This window comes from Acinonyx jubatus, chromosome D2 (assembly GCF_027475565.1).
Source record: "Acinonyx jubatus isolate Ajub_Pintada_27869175 chromosome D2, VMU_Ajub_asm_v1.0, whole genome shotgun sequence".
NCBI classification, from domain to species: Eukaryota; Metazoa; Chordata; class Mammalia; order Carnivora; family Felidae; genus Acinonyx; species Acinonyx jubatus.
The window spans coordinates 47,388,042-47,405,802 of record NC_069393.1 but is presented as its reverse complement, the minus strand read 5'-3'; the positions used below and the strand labels follow the sequence as shown (position 1 = coordinate 47,405,802).

Sequence of the window (17,761 nt, the reverse complement as noted above, 5' to 3'; positions counted from 1 at the left end):
ATGAGGAGTCGATTTTCCTTATCACAAAACCAAAAATATAGAACAGTGTGGTCCATGAACCCATTTTTATTTCCTAAGAATCAAACCAATCAGGCTCAGGATGTGCTTGTGTGGCTGGTCCTCAGAGGAGGAGAGGGTGGGGTGTTCCCTGAGTGCTCTCGGGGAAGACAAATCTTGGGAACCTCTCCGTGCTCCCTCCCAGGTCTTTGGGTCATGCTTGCAGAATCCGTTAACTGTCTGCAAATCGCTGTGATCTTCTGAGGCAGAGATATTTCCGGTCAATGTCACGTAAAACCTGAGCAAGATGCCCAAGCTTGAAAGTCAGATTTGGATGCCGAAGTGCTTGCTTTGACAGCCCTTATATGAAAATTGAAATGATACGGAGAAGATTCGCATGGTCCCTGCATAAGGATGACGTACAAATCTGTGAAGTGCTATATTAAAAAAAAAAAAAAAATTGGCCCCCAATGCATTTTGCATAGCTGGTCTTCCTGGAGTTTGGGAGAAAAATGAGATTTGTGCCCTATATGAACATGGGGAGGCAATGTTTATAGCAGCACTATCAACAATAGCCAGAGTATGGAAAGAGCCCAAATGTCCATCAACGAATGAATGGATAAAGAAGATGTGGTGTATCTATACAACGGAGTATTACTCGGCAATCAAAAAGAATGAAATCTTGCCATTTGCAACTACGTGGATGGAACTGGAGGGTATTATGCTAAGCGAAATTAGTCAGAGAAAGACAAATATCATACGACTTCACTCATATGAGGACTTTAAGAGACAAAACAGATGAACATAAGGGAAGGGAAACAAAAATAATATAAAAACACGGAGGGGGACAAGCAGAAGAGACTCATAAATATGGAGAACAAACAGAGGGTTACTGGAGGGCGTGTGGGAGGGGGGATAGGCTCAATGGGTAAGGGGCACTAAGGAATCTACTCCTGAAATCATTGTTGCACCATGTGCTAACTGACTTGGATGTAAGTTACAAAAAGTAAATAAATTATAGAAAGGAAAAAAAAAAAGAAAATGGGGAGGTGACACCTAAAAGTGTACATTTCCAGTTACCCTTGAAAACTCAGAACATCTTACGAAATTGGCCACAGTCTCCAGTATGGGGACAGCGATGCGGAGGTGAGCAGGAGCCCCCACTTCTGTCCCCTTTGGCCCACGGCTCCCTTTCATGTCCCCAGTGGAGGAGCAGAGGGTCAGTGCTCGCATAGCATCATATTTGCATTATTTCCCCTTATACCAGAGAAACAGTCCTCTGTATCCTTGTTTCTATCAGACGTGGGAAATGAGGGGCACCTGGGTGGCTCAGTTGGTTAAGAATCGGACTCTTGATTTCAGCTCAGGTCACGACCTCCCAGTTGGTGGGTTCGAGCCCTGCATCGGCCTCTGCGCTGACAGCGTGGAGCCTGTTGAAGAGTCTCTCCCTCTCCTTCCCTCTCTGCCCCTCCCCCCACTTTAAATAAACTTAAAAAAAATTTGTTTTTGAAGCGGCAAATTAAAAGGGGCACACGCTTAAAAAAATATTTGCGTCTCTTCTTTGTCGCAAGAAGTACCCCCACGTGCCTTGGTGCACGTTCTGGCTGCTGGGTTTCCTTCCGCCAGTTCAGTGCCCCGCCAGCCCCCTGTAGCACTGAGTGTCTGGGCCCCATGGTTCATCAGCTCCAATGCCTGTGTGACGGGAGACCAAGGCCCCCTTGGTGGCCAGTTAGGGTCCTGGCATGGGAGCTTCTGGACCCCCGAGCCCCTGGCTCAGGTACAGCCAGACTTTCACGGTCATGAGGGGAAAGGGGCTGAGAGCCCCAGGGCTGTTTGGGTAATGGCGTCAGCATTTGGGCTGGTGGGAGTGTGGCCTCTCTGACAAGCCATGAAGAGTGACCCTTCCCGTGACACCGGATCGTGGGGATGAAGCACTCAGGATCCCAACCCCTCTGAGCCCCAGTCTCCCTCTCCAAATCCGGAGATGCTCCTCCCTGCCCCCCTCCCCCCAGTCCCACCCATCTGTCGTGCCACCAAATGAGGGTAGGCACGTGGGGATTTTGAAAACTGCTACATTCTCCCAAAGAAGAGTAATTCCTAGGAGAGCAGGGGTGTGAATGCGGGGCTGGTGTGAAGTCAGGGCCGCAGGGGTGGGAAGCAGCCTGCGGGGTTGGTCTGCCGCTCTCTGGAGGACGAGGGCCAGCAAGGGCTCTTGGGCTTCCCCCGCCCTGTGCTCATGTAGGTCCCTGAGTAAGAAACCCTGAGGGAGAAGGTAGCGTGTTGGTGTTTGTCTAGTGCTCTGTAGTTTCCAAAATGTTTCTCCTTTTCATCTTTTCCCAGTATCATAATAGTGATAGCAGTGGCAGTCTCCTGAATTCAAAGGACTGGGTGGTTCCAAGCCATTTCCCTTTGAACTGAGAACCATCATCATATATATATATATATATATATATATATATATAATTATTATTATTATTTTGCATTGCTTTGTTTAAGCTAGTGAATAAAGAGTACATTGCTAATGTATTCTACCAGAGGGTTGCTGTGGCACGGGCAGGCTCCCAAACCCGCAGGCTTCTTGACTCCCTGCTGCTCTGGGGGACCCGGAGCCCCACGCTGGCCCTCACCCTGGTGTCGGCTGTTGCATTAGCTCGATGCCACCAACGTTCTGTCTATGAAGAAGCGCATGTCCCTTACTTACTTTGTATGTACCCTGAACACTGAACTTCTAATAAAATCTGTCACTTTCCTCTGCTGCGCCTGGCATGTGATGGGTGCAAACCACCTGGACCGAAGTGTTCTAGAAGAGCAAAAGCTCCCAAGTCTAATCTCTGTCCACCCGTTCTTCCGTCCGTCCGTCCCCCTGACCCCTGGGCACCTGCGGGAGAGCGGCTCTGAGGAATTCCCCAGAATGCTGCCCAGTCCTGTTTCCTGCGTTTCAGAGGTAATGTGTCCACCATTTCCTATAGGAGATTTGGCCCCACTTTATCATCTCTGACATTTACAGCAGGAAGATTGGGCTCGCCGGGAATCCTGGGCTGGGAAACGGGGCACCGGCTTGTGCAGGGGGACTTACAGGGCAAGTAGAGAAATTCCAAGCAACTCAATCCCCAGAAGGTATCTGAGGATCAATAAAGCGGTAATGACCACATAGCTGAGGCTGCTGGAGCGTGTTTACAGACCCATTCCTCGGAGCCAATGATTTACAGCAGCCCCTGCTTCAGATGAGGCGCTGAGGCCGGAGCTTTGTGACTTTCAGAAACCCTGACAACTCGCCCTGGGGACACGGGGCCGGGGGGTGGGGGAGGGGACTAGCTTGGTCTCCCCACACTGATTCTCTACCTCCCTCCCTCCTTCCCTCTCTCCCTTCTGTCCTTTGGAAAAATAGCCTTATTGAGATATAACTCACATTCCATACGGGTCACCTGTATAAAGTGTTTTTTAGTATATTCACAGAAATGTGCAACCATCATGACAGTCAACTTTAGAATGGTTTCGTCACTTCCCCCCAAATCCCATACACATTAGAAGTCAGCCCTCTTCCCCAGCCGTGACACCATCGTCAGGACATTTATATAAATGGAATCATGCAATACGTGATTGGGCTTCTGGCAATTACTATAATGCTTTTAGGGTTCATCCCTGTTGGGGCATATGTCATTACTGCCTCCATATGTTCTGTTCCTAGGCATAAAACCAAGAAAAATAAGAATATACATCCACACCAAAACTTTGTGCGTGCACGTCCATAGCAGCATTATTCACAATGGCCCCAAAGTAGAAGCAACTTGAATAGTCAAGTGACAAATGGATGCACAAAATGGAGTCTGTTTAATGGAATATTATTTGCAAATAAAAAGAATGAGGTACTCTGTGCTGTGGCATGAGCGAACCTTAAAGACATTATTCAAAAGCAAAAGAAGCCCCGTCATAAAACACCACTTGTTCTATGATTCCATTTATGTGAAATGTCCAGAAAAGACAAATCCCAATAGACAGAAGGTGGATTAGTGGTTGCCATGGGCTGGGGGTGGGGGGGGAGGTGGGAATGAGGGCCAGGGACTGCTAATGGATACCGGGTTCCCTCTGGGCTGCTGAAAATGCTCTGGAACTGCCCAGAGGTGCTGGCTGCACAAGCGGGTGACTGTACTAAAAATCACTGAACTGTTCATGTTAGATGGGTGACCTTTACAGTAGGTGAATTGTACCTGAACGGAGAGCGTGAAGGAATAGATGGAGGAAAAAGGGGAAGTGAAGGAGACTGAGGAGGGGCTTGTGTTTCGGAGGAGAGGGCAAAGATCCAGCTCTCCCTGCTCCTCTCTGCTGAGCACGGCTTTGGGCCCCGGAACTGACGCAGCAGGCAGTCACCCAGCACCCTGACAGGTAAGTCAGGCAGTCACCCAGCTGCCTGGCAGGTGAGAAGAAGGAGAAGTGGTTTGAGGCCCCAGGACTGAGGAAGAACACAGTGGCACAGTGTCTTAGGTCCCCACCCCCTCCAGCCGAAGAAGGAAACCTAGACCCAGTGTTTCCCATTCCCCGTCTATCACAGGAGGCACCTAGTAAGCTCTTCCCTTCCTGTATGCAAGGAGAGTTCCTGGAACACCACATGCCTGGAGGGATCAAGCAGGAACCCCATTCTCAATAAACAGCCAAGGGCAGAGCTCTCTACCCCAGCCTTGAGAGGTAGCTCCTCCAATGGTAGGCTTTCTAGATCTGGGGGCTTAGGCAAGAGGGACCCCCACAGCTGCCTTATTTGTCCCCAGACGGCTAAGACCCTGTTCTACCACTAGAAACTCAGTCACCTCCACAATAAGGGAATCTTCTCACAATGAGCATCTGGCCACAGAAACCTCTTGTCCTCTTGAGTGTGAACTCCCCTACCTGCCAGGAGACATCGGTGCCCCATCTGGAGACACACCTGTCTCCTCCACCAGCCAAGACCCAGTGGGAGCCCCAGAAGCACCAGATAAACAAGCAGACCAAAATGACACAACAAAAGCCCTGACAATTAAACTATCATTGGAACCACAGCCCACAAATAGGCTAGTAGCCGTGTGCTAAAACTAAACGGGATAACTGCCTGGTAAATAAAATATTTAAATAGGTCCTAGAGTCTCCTAACATCCACCATCAACCCACTTCTATGCGGGTGTGATTGAGTCTGACGGTGCCAGTGGGCATTTCTGGCAACACAGCTGTGCTTTCTGTTGTTCTTAAAGTTTTTCTTTTCTTTGTTTTCCAGATTCAAAATTATACATGTGCATTGTAGAAAATCTGGATGATGGAAATAATGAAGAAATTATAAATCACCTGTAATACTACCACTCAGAGGAAATGCATGTAGTATGTGTGTGTGTGTGTGTGTGTGTGTGTGTGTTGATATTGTCTATATATCCTTCCAATCTCCATGTCTTTATATGCAGAAAGGAAGAGTTTCTATTTAAAAAAAAATTAATGTTTCTTTATTTTTGAGAGAGAGAAAGATAGGGACCAAGCAGGGGAGGAGCAGCGAGAGAGGAAGAGAGAATCGATGGGTTCGAACCCATGAACCATGAAGTCATGACTTGAGCCGAAACCAAGAGTCAGACACTCAACTGGCTAAGTCAGCCAGATGCCCAGGAAGCTTTTCTCTTAAAGAAAATACCGTTATTCTGTATATAACATATCTGTAACTTGCCTTCTCCTATAGAATATATTCCTTCTCTAAATCATTAAATGCTCTTTCCATATCACTTCTAGTGATCGCATATATTTAGTGACATTTCTGTAAAGAATGTGTATCAGTTACTTTTGGACCACCCACCCTTGGCACAGTATACCATAGGTGCTCAATAAATGTTGAGTGAATGAACTGATAAAGCCCTGTGGCCAGGCTGAGGGCCACAGTGCCTGATGAGTCTCTTTACTGGGCATTTCACTTGTCCCAGCCCAGTCCTGCAAAGGAAGAAAGGCCTGTGTCCAGCCTTGTGGGAAAGCATCAGGTACTGGCTGGAGTCATGGCTCCCACACTGAAGATTCTCTCCTGGGTAAAAGGTCCTTTCACTCCAGTGTTTCCAAGTGGAGACTGACTCAGGCTTGGTCCCCCAGATCTCCCAGAAAAGAAGGCCCACTCCCGGCCTGTTGAGAGAGCCTTGCTGCAATCTCAGACAATGTGCAGTTCTGCCTTTTCATCCTCTTTCCTGCACCTTCCGGCCATTGTGTCTGCTCAAGTTGTGTTTCAATCTGAAATATCTGCCCTGCGTTTCCCATTGGTAAACTCTGATCTGACATCAAGACCCAGTTCCAGGGACACCTGTTCAGTGGGTCTTCTCTGACCCCTTCAGGCACGTCCACTGTACTTTTCTTTTCCCCTTGCACTTGGTGTGAGCAAGCATCAAACAAAAGTCTTGGCCGTCTGCTGGGAAAATGGGTTCTTGTGTCTGTTGCACTAATTAGACTGCAGATCCCCAGCCTGACCTCAGCCGTCAGTAAACTCTCCTTGGAAGGATTAATTGGCAGGATGGGACTGGCCTGCCTCTGCAGAGGGGCAGAGGGCTTCAAACCTGACAGCACCTGACCTCGCAGTCCTAGGGGTAGAGAAATGGCAGCTGTCTGGAGTGGGACTGGTGCTTCCCAGGGAACATGTGCCCTTGCTTTCCTGTCTAGGATGCCAGAGAGCTGCCAGAGCAGGGAGAAGACAATGATCTTTTGGCATGTTTCCTAAACATGGTTTATGAAAGGGAAAGTCATCTTTATTGCATTTATTTGAAGAAGGGGGTTATAAGTACTTCATCTGGTGTTCACTTCAGAGCAGCTGTTCAGTATTACTGAAGAGAAAGACGAGTGACTCGTGCTCCTTGTTCCGAGCCAGAGAATCCGAATCAATAGACACAATGGCGTCTCTTGTGACAGGCAGAGTTCCTGGAGCTGGGAGGTTTCCTCTCAAATTCCTTCAGTCTAAGTCCCAAGATTTTTTTTTTTCTTTTAACCCTAAGGCCTCACTTAGCCAACAGCTATTTCCTGGTGCTGATTCTGGGGTTGGTCCAGGGCTGGGCTGGGAGCTGGAGCTCAGAGATTTGTCAAATAGGAGCTGCCATGTTGCAATGGATTTTCCACTATGAGAGAGCATGGGAGCAGAAGTTTAGCTACAAGCAACAGATACTGATTCTGGCTAGCATAAGCAGCAGAAGAATTTGTTGGATGTATATGGAGACACTCCCAGAATTCATAAGAAGGCTGGTGAGCAGATTTTGGAGAACTGACTAGAACCAAAGGAGGCTAAAAAGCAGAAAATGAATCAACCATGGGAGCCAATTTTTCAGATGATACCCGTGGGCCTTTGGCTGTTCTGAATATGTTCTCAAGTGTCCCTGAGTGTATCATTCTCTCAAGATCCAATGTATTAAATGGAGGGAACAGATTGGCCAAATGCAGGCTATCTACCTGAACTCTAGGTGATAGAAAAGTGGGAAGGAATAGCTGGTCTTTTGGATTCCTTAGGGGGTGGTGGGGAGGATTTCTGTCCACAGGTAGCATTTCTGTGAAGGTTTCTTCCTTTGAAATTGGTCTTCTGGTTGTAGAGGAGGGATGCTTGGGGTCTTCAAAAGTAAAAATGATGTTCTATTTTTCAAGCTAGATGTGAATTTTTGTAGGACACTATCCAATTCAGTATGGTGGGATAAATAAGTACATTATTCTCAGGCCTCACTAGAAAGCAAGTCTAGGATACAAGTTGTGGGAGAGTCTATCTATCTGCATATTCCAGATTGTGCAGACAGATGCGTTTTAAAGGTGTTTGCATTTTGACTGTTTTACTTTTCCAATGACTTCATTTCAAATTCAAATTTAAAGTTCCCAGTGGTCAAGGTTATCTGTTTTTCTGAGTACTGTTAAGGGACAATTTCCTCAAATCTTGCAAAGAAATACTTTGGCCTACCATTAACTGGAAGAAACACATTTCTACTCTCAAGAAAACTGAAGTCAAGTCTCTGCGGGTTTTCTAGCCAACTAACAAGGATTCGGAATCCAAAAAGATGGCGGTCCTGAGCTGTCTAGTCACATCTTTTTTAAAATTACATCTGAACCACAAAATTACTCTGCAGAGTGGAGAATGATTGCCAAGTTTTTCATGGTGTTCTCATAGCCTTTTCTTTCACAAGCATTTGGTGAAACACCTCAGGAGTGAACATCTGATTAATATCAGAAGCATTTTCAGTATCACTCATTGTTTTTGTTAGCTAGCATCCATTCCTCCCCTTGCCCCCCCCACCCCCCATAACCCAAACTTACAATTTGACTGAGTGTCATTAGTTTCAGTCACTGATACAAATATTCACTTATTCAACATATAGTTTTGAGTGTCTACCAAGCTCCATATCCAAGGGAGAAAGGACAAAGGACACCTCATCTTTTCCTGGAGATTATGTGCTGGGGTGGAAGATAGATCAGCAAAGGATAACCAGAATTCAGAGTGGTGAGAGCTCTGGATGGGTTAATTACAGAGTACCACAGGAGTATGAGACAGGGGTGTCTCTATCCCAGCCTGGGAAATTGAGGCAAGTGGCCTAGTCTGGGACAATGAGAGTGTGGATAGAGGGGAAGGAAGCATGGGACAGAATGTAGGGACAGCATTGCTTGGAACCTTAACTATGTGGATGTGAAATGGCAGAGATGTGGGAGGACAAAACACAGGGAGATTCTGTTTGGATGGCCTTGTAAAGAGATTCCTGTCACTGATGTAAGAAATAGGAGGATGAGCCATTTCAGGAATCAGGGCAGGGAAGAGTTCATAAAACTCTTGCTCATAAAACTCATGTTCAGTTCTTAAAATATTTTTTTGTTGTTGCTAGAGGAATGTTTAAGAGAAACTTTTCAATTGAGAGAGCTTAAATCCTCAGGGTCTTGGGAGAGAGATTTATATTTCAGAGTCATGGATCATACATGATCCATGAATGGATGAGTGCATTCAGAGAGACTAGGCCCAGTGAGATGAAAAGTTATTTTAGGACAGGACGAAAGGCACACCTACTGCTAGCAGATGGGCTGGGGAGGAAAAGTCCTCAAGGGAGACAGAGAAGGAGTAGTCTTCCAGAGAACAGTCAATATTTTGTCAGAACTTTTAGCTCCCCGGTAAATCTCTATTTACAGAATGTGGTGGCTATTTGATTTGATTCAGAGCTCATCTAAGCTCAGCTGGGGGTGAGAAATGGGGAAGACAAAAAGGAAACCTACTCCCAGGACAGTATAGAACCAATACCAAACTGCTGGCAACTTCTCAGCTACTTGAGGCTGTGATTTCATTTAAGGAAAACTAGACCCTGATAGGGAATTTAAAAAGAAATCCTGGAGAACTAGGCTACCATAGGGAATTTTGAAAAGCTCTGACATCTTCCTGGAGATCTAAAAGCCTGCATGCATGCACAGGAAAAGCTGAGGAAAGGAGAAGTCACCAGTCCGTGTTACAACAAAAAAAATATGAGACATACCAAGAAGCAAGAAAATATGCTACATACACAGAAAAGAAGAGAAAAAGCTGGCAATGGAAAATGTCCTTGAGAGGGCATAGGTTTTATACTTACTATTCAAAGAATTTATATCAGTTATTATAAATATGTTCAAATAACTAAAAGAAAACATGTATAAAGAATGAAAATAAAAGAATGGCAATTATGCCTCACCAAAAAAAGACTGTCAATAAAGAGACTGTCAAAAAAGATCTACATAGAAATTTTGGAGTTGAAGTGAAAAGTCACCCGAGGAACCCAAGAACCTATCTGAATCAATAAAGAACAAAGAATCAATAAAATTAGGTTGGTCAATAAAGATTACCCAGTCTGAGGAGCAGAAAAAATAAACAATGAAGAAAAATGAATAGAACGTCAGAGGTCCGTGGGACACCAGTAAACATACCAATGTATGCGTAATGTGAGTGCCAAACAGAGATACGAAAAGAAAGAGACAGAAAAAGTACTTAATAAAATATCTGAAAACTTCTCAAATTTGATTAAAAACATGAATCTACACATAGATGAATCTACAAATAGAACAAACTCAAAAAGATCCACCATAGACATATCATAGTCAAATTAATGAAATTCAAAGATAAAGAGAAAATATTGAAAACGGTAAAAGAGAAGCAGCTCATCAAGTACAAGGAAATGTCAATAATATTAACATCTGGATTCTCATCAGAAACAAGAGGTCAGAAAATCATGGGATGACATCTTCAAAGTGTTGAAAGAAAAAGCCTATCAATCAAAAATTCTTTATCCAGCTAAACTCTCCTTCAAGAATGAAAGAGAAGTTAAGGCATTTCCAGATATTTCCAAAAACCAAGACAATTGGTTGCTAGTAGACTTGCTGAAGAAAAAAATACTAACCAGAGTTCTTCAGGTTAAAATGAAAGGACACTAGACAGTCATTCAAATACACACACACACACACACACACACACACACACACACACACACACACACAAAAGCAGCAATAAAAATAACTATGCATTATGAAAGACAATATAAACATTTTTGTTTGTAAATCTTTTTGTATTTGTCTCTCTTAAAATATTGCATAAAAATAACTATTAAACTATGCCATATACATCTAAAATATAATTTCATATTTAAACATATAAAACATATGTATAAACTTATATCATATAAACATACAAAATATAATTTTTATGAAAATAATAGTATCAAGGATAAGAAAGGGAATGGAGTAATAGTGGAGCCAAGTTTTTATACACTGTTAAAATGCTACTTGCAATCCCCAGGGCAATGAGAAAATAACTTGCAAAAGTTCCAGTAAAAGAAACAACAAAGGAATTAAAATACTGCAGTAGAAACTGTCTGTTTAACACCACAAAGAGGGAGAAATCAAGCAACAGAGAAACAACATCTAAAGACATGGGACACATATACGACAAATGGCAAAATAGCAAACATAAATCCCACCTTATAAGTAATTATATTATTTATAAATGAATTAAATACTCCAATCAAAAGAGATTGGAAGAATGTATTAAAAACTATCCAACTATGTGCTGTCTAAAAGAGACACATTATATATTCAAAGACACAAATAAAGAATAGAAAAAGATATACCATGCAAAGAGCATACAAAAGAGAAATTTAAGAAAAAAATCATTACTAGATACAAAGAAAGACTTTATAATCATATCAGAGTTAATCCATCTGGAAAAATAATGATTATAAACATATATGCATGTAACAGCTACGACTCAAAATATGTGAAGCAAAATCTGACAGAATTGAAGACAGAAATAGATAATTCAACAATAATAGTTGGAGACTTCAATACCCCAACATCAGTAAAGAATAGAGCAGCTGGGCAGAAGTTCAACGACAAAATACAACACTTGAATAACACCATAAACCAAATAAATGCACCTTGAAAAAAATTACTATACAACATATAAATGCACATGGACTATTTCCATATGCTAGCCCACAAAATAAGTCTATAAACTTATAAGACTTGCAATTATACATATTATTTTCTCCACCTCAAAGGAATGAAATTAGAAATCAATAACAGAACAAAAATAGAGAAATCCCCAAGTTTGTCTAAATTAACCAACATATTCTTAAATAATCAATAGGTCAAAAAGGAATCGCATGATAAATTAGAAAAAAAATACAGTTTAAACAAGTATCAAGTGATGAATGATAAACAGAGGCAATACATCTATTCAAGTTCAAAATCTGCAGGGTAAGCTGGCAGGCTGAAGATACGGAAGAGCCAAAGTTGCAGTTCAAGTCTGAAGGCCTTCTGCAGACTTCCCTCTTGCTTGGAGAGGTCAGATTTTTGTTCTATTAAGACCTTCACCTGACTGGATTAGGCCAACCCACATTATGGAGGGCAATTGTCTTACTCAAAGACCACTAATATAAATGTAAGTCTTACTCTATTTTTTTAATGTTTATTTGACAGAGAGAACACACGTGAGGGAGGTGCAGAGAGAGAGGGAGACGCAGAATCTGAAGCAGGCTCCAGGCTCTGAGCTGACCAGTGCTGGGCTCAAACCCACAAACTGTGAGATCATGACTTGAGCTGAGATCATGACCTGAGCCGAAGTCAAAGGCTCAACTGACTGAGCCTCCCAGGCTCTCCTGTAAGTCTCATTCTAAAACACCTAACAGAAACATCCAGACCATAAGAAACAAAGAGAAAATAAATAATAAAATGATGGAGGATTTAAGTGCTAATTTGTCAATACTTACTTTGAATATCAATGGTATCAACACATCAATCCATGAGAGAGATTGGGAGAGTGAATAAAATAATAACCCAAGTAAATGCTGTTTCCAGAAATGGACTTAAATTGCAATGACTGCCTTAGGTAGAATGAGAGTAAAATGATAGGAAAATATGCCATGCAAATATTAATAAAAAAGAATGACTATATTAATATCTGGTAAAGTAGACTTCAGCACCCAGAAAAGTATTAGAGATAAATAGGAAGGTTACAAGGCAATAAAAATAGCAATCTACCAGAAAGACATAACAAAACTAAATATGTACATACCAAACAACGGAGCCTCAAAATACATAAAGCAAAACTGATAAAGCTGAAAGGAGAAATAGATAAATCCAAATGAACAAAACTGCAAGATGAACCTGGAGCTAAACCTCACATTTTATACAAAAATTAACTCAAAATGAATCTCAGTTAAATGAAAACTTATATAAAACTTTTGAAACAAAATGAAACAGAGGAGAAAATCTTCAGGCTCTAAGAATAGAGGAATAGTTCTTACATTTGACACCAGATGCATGACTCATAATCGAAGAAAACTACACGCTGAACCACATCCAAAACAAAATCTTTTTCTCTGTGTAGATGAAAAGACAAGCTACATACTGGAGAAAAAAGTGTTTGCAAACCACATATCTTATAAAGAGCTAATATCTAGAATGTAGAAAGCTCTCAAAACCTACCAGTAAAAACCCCACAATCTAATTAGAAAATGGGCAAAGGATATGAAGAGACATTTCACCGAAGAGTATATACGGATGACAAATTAACACATAAAAATATGTTCAACATTATTGGTTATTAGGGAAATAGAAATTAAAACCCACAGTGAGATAATCATTACATATTTATCAGAATGGTGAAAATGAAAAATAGTGATGGTGATAACACCACATGCTGGAGAGGCTGTGGGGAAACTGCATCACTCTTACATTACTTGTAGAAATGTAAAATGTTATAGGCACTGAAAAAACACTTTGGCAGTTTCATATCCAATTAACCATACAACTCACGTACAACCCAACAATTGCATTCTTGGGCATTTATTCCAGAGAAATGGAAACTTATGTGCATGTAAAAACCCATATCCAAATGTGCAAAGCAGCTTTATTCATAATAGTCAAAAACTGGAAGGAGCCCAGATACCCTTCAATGGATGAATGGTTAAACAAACCATGGTTTATCCATACCGTGAATATATTACTCAGCCACAAGAAGGAAACAACTATTGACACATGCAACATCTTGGATGGGTCTCAAGAGAATTATGCTGAATGAAAACAGCCAATCCTCAAAAATTGCATACTGTATGATCACATTTCTATAACTTGCTCACAAAGATGAAATTATAGGGGTGGAGAATAGATTGGTGGTCACCTGGAGTTAGAGACAGGGGATGGAGGAGGGAGGTAGATGTGGTCATAAAAGGGCTACACTGGATCCAGAACAGATGGAACCGTCCTGTATTTTGACTCTGGTCGTGAACACACAAACGCATACATGTGATAAAATTGTGTGAAACTACACACACACAAATGAGTAAAAGTAAAAGCTAGTGAAATATGAACGAGATTAGGGGATTGTATCAATGTCAATATCATGTTTATGATATTATTATACTATAGTTTTGCAAAGTGCCACCACCGGGGGAAATCATATTAACACTACGTGGGATCTCTCTGTATTATTTCTTACGACTGCATGTGAACATATAGCTACCTCAGTAAAATTTTATATTAAAAACAACAACAACAACAACCAAGACCAAGGAAAGGTGGAAATGGTAGGGGAATAATCCAGAGAGTAATAATTAGAAAGATGAGGAAGTCAAGAGGTTTTGATGAAAAGGACAAAATAAAATATATTTCAAGTGTATTATTCCAGGAAAAAAAAGAAGGTTGTAGGTCATGCTTCCTACTTCCATTTACTCTGAACTCAGTCCCATGTGCCTCTGCATGGGTCCCCCGTGGGCCCCATACTGTCCAGAGAGGCACCTCCACACCTAGCAACTGTCATTTGACCATGGGGTTTTAGGGCCCAGGGATCCCCTGCAAAGCTGGGGGATAAAGTTCCTGCCTAGAAATGGGGCCAAACTTGGGGAAAATTCAGTAGCTGATTTCCATTCCACCTTCCATCTTGCTTTCTTAGGGTGCCCAGTTTTAGGTGAGCTACCCCCAAGGTTGATATTCCTCTGGCTTTAGGAGTCAGGCCTAGATTTTCAATGAAGCAGAATGATGTTCCTGAGCATCCCTTCCCTCCAAAGAACTTGGAAATAGAGCATGATTACCCACCTGTACTCGTTGGGATCCTGGAGTCCAAACCCTGAGTGTTGGGTGGCCACACAGCCCATGAGAGAGGCAGAGTTGGGGGTTAGATGTGACCTGATCTTCTGTCCCTTTTGGGAAGGATTTTATTAGTGGGTCTGAGTCAGTTCTGCTCTGGAAGTGGCAAACTGAAGTCCCAGACAAATCAATGGGTCAAGGGTGAGAATGGGGACCAGGACACAGGGGAGGCTTCCAGACTTGGGGAGGTCAGTATAGTGCAGAGATAAACTCATAGTTCTGGAATCCGCCCACCTCAGATGGATATTTGGACTTTCACTCACAGTGTGACCTCACCTGTGAGATGGGGACACTGATCGGCTCTGCCTCAAAGGCCTTGTAAAGGACTTAGGACAATGTCTCCCATATAGCAGGGACCAAGGTAAGCTTAGGGGTAGGTAATTACTTACCAGTGTCTGGCCTCTGAGTCCACAGCTAGCTTAGAGTTGGGGAAGCAATGGAGGATTCTTTCCCTGGGACCTGGGAGAGAGGCCGAGGACAAAGCCCAGCAGAGCAGGAAGTCCTGCTTAGAGGCTGAGCCTTAGCCTGGTTTAGTTCTGCATGGGCCACTTGCTCCCATCTCTTTCTTCTTCCCCTCAGCTTCTGGGGCTCAGATGGGAGACCGTTCCTAACCCCCGAGAATCTTCTAACTTGTCCTTCTTTTACACTCCCCCAGGGTTGCCCCCCATTGTGTTTCCTTCACCATGGCGTTTCCTCACCCAATTTTCTGCTTCTTTGTACTTCTCCTTCTAGTCTTCCACCTTCGCCCCACATGCTCACGGGTCCCCCCTAACAGTTAACCTCTTAGGGAACCTCCCTCATCACAGCAGCTGCTCAGTTAAGGATGCATGCGAAAGCATCTCCACAGCCCTCGCGGTACGTGAGCGCCCGCTGTGCGCTAGCAGAGGGCTGGCTGCTGGGGCACCTCTCCCTGATCTCTGATCCCCGTGAGGCAGTGTCTCTGTGCCAGGAGTGGGGGCTGGAGGGTGTACTGAAGGTGGTAATCGGAAGGGAAAACCACACAAAGCAGAGGCATGATGCGGGTTGATCCAAAACACAAAAGAGGCCCCCTGTGGTTAATCTATAAATGCCAACCCCATGACTCCTATAAGCCGTGGACTGTGGTGGGTCTCTGGGAAAGGAAAGTTGTAGTGTTTCTGTCCCTGAAACACCTGCCATCTAGCAGAGGAGAAACCAGGTGCATGCGGCTCTGGGTAGCTCTGTTCTACTTCTTTCTGAGACAGGAGAGCGGGCCTTACTGTCTTATTTAACTTTCCATGTGATGGAGAGGAGGACTCAATACCTGGTGTCTTCTAACTCATGGTCCTACTTTTGTCATCGAAAATGTCTTAGCATCACTATGGACACAGGGGACGTGAGTTTTAGAAATATTCAAATACTTAATCGAGGTCACACGGCTAGAGAGTGGTAGGGCTGGGATTTGAATCCAGGTCTTTCTGCTTCTTTTGAGATGCCCCTTTGGTGACAGGTAAGCATGAACTGGCTGGCTGGAGGCGGAGAGAAGAGTTGGGTGGGGGGAGTGGATGAGCATGGGAGCTGCCTGGACAGGAGATGACGAGTGTGAGCTAGGGCAATGGTGCTGGAGGGGTGAAAGGGAGCTGGAGACAGACACGAGATGTACGATAGTTAGCCCTCTGCAGAGGCTCACTTGAGCCAGGCAGAGCTCTGGGCCCTGAAGACACAGAGATGACCGGCATCGGCGGGCTCACAGTCCCCTGGGCAAGGGAACCGGGAGCTGATAACCACTGAACAGCATCACCGAGGCTCCATGGCGGAGAAGCCCCGATACAGATAAGGCAAACTCAGAGAAGGCTGCCTGGAGAAGGTGCGCCTGGGGATGACTCTTGAAGAAGTCAGGGAGGCAGTGAGGAGAATGAGAGGGAACTGACAGCTAAGTGCTCTTTCCAAGAAAAGCAAAAAGGGAATAAGAGGAGGAGGAGGATGGGATGCCACAGACTGTTTTCTAGTTATTTTCTGGAGATCTCCAAGGCTCCATCCCACCTCCCCCAGATTCTCCTCCCAGGCTTGTCCATCAGCCCTGCCCTCTGGCTTCTCGCTCTGGCCCTCTTTGCTTCCTCTCCTTGAGGAGGGTCAGAGCCCTCCACGTGAACTTCCTGTAAGGTCAGTGCTGACCGGACCAGGACCAGCGAAACAAGACTGGAGATCTATCTCTCTGATCTGGATGTAAGCAAGAGAAGAGCAGAGGATATTGTCCATCAGAAAGAAAGACAGGGTCGGTGTAAGGACCACAGAAACCTGGGCGAAGGACTCGCCTTCATCAGAGTTATCTGTCACAAGATGTCTGGAAGCTGTCACCAGCTCTAGGCTCATTTAACCAAGAATTGTGACATCCATGGCCTAGGTGTAGGGGAAACCATAGCTGGACAAGACGCTTACCATCCCCTGCTGTTGTCCGGGACCAAGAGGAAGTTCAGGGCTTCCGTGACCTTGATGAGCTGTAGGCTTTTGCATTAGCAAAGATTTGGGCAGGACTTTTGGGATAAGCTACTTGATGAGAAGTGGCATCCTATGGAAATACGGTTCTTTTTGGTTTTCTTCTGCACCCCCCCCCCCCATATAACTCCAAATAGCTTTCTAATGAATAGGGCTGTGCAGACCCAGTAAAGACACATAACAGACTGACAGACAGTGGCCAGACAGCATCCCAGGCTAAGGCCACGTGGCCCTCAGATCCCCCATACAGCCGAGCACAGGGCCCAGTTGAGGCAGGCCTGGGGCTGTTGGTAGAACCACAGGGTCTGCTGGCCCAAGTCCACCAATAGTTTGTGGACCTGGCTCCCCGGCCCCAGGGGTAGCCATCCTTCCACGTGGCATGAGTGTCCTCCGGGGACTCGGTTGCCTTCTTGGCCCACTTGAGTCGATTGGTGACCGTGTGTATACACGTGTGTGTCCACTGAGATGCCCATACAGGATCTCAGGCCACGGTCACGGCCAAGTGGCTGACTTGGGCCTGACACCTGGTAGTGCCGCTGGCTGTGGTTGTTTCTAGCCTGATCTCTCCTCAGTATCCCAAATCCCACGGGAGAACTAACGTTTCACGTTCCACCCACGGGTGCCTTTCAGTCAGCCGCCCTAGAAAGCGTGCTGTGTCCAAAATCATCACTACACAGACTGGAACCGGATCTGTGAGCCGCAGAGTGAG

At 44.4% G+C, this 17,761-nt stretch overlaps 1 non-coding gene across 1 annotated transcript; it reads left to right on the top strand.

Moving 5' to 3' along the window:
* Window positions 1–339: 339 nt before the first annotated feature.
* On the top strand, window positions 340–446 carry LOC113600431 (U6 spliceosomal RNA). The gene has a single exon (XR_003421425.1). It is a non-coding gene; the product is annotated as a U6 spliceosomal RNA (small nuclear RNA).
* Window positions 447–17,761: the final 17,315 nt, after the last annotated feature.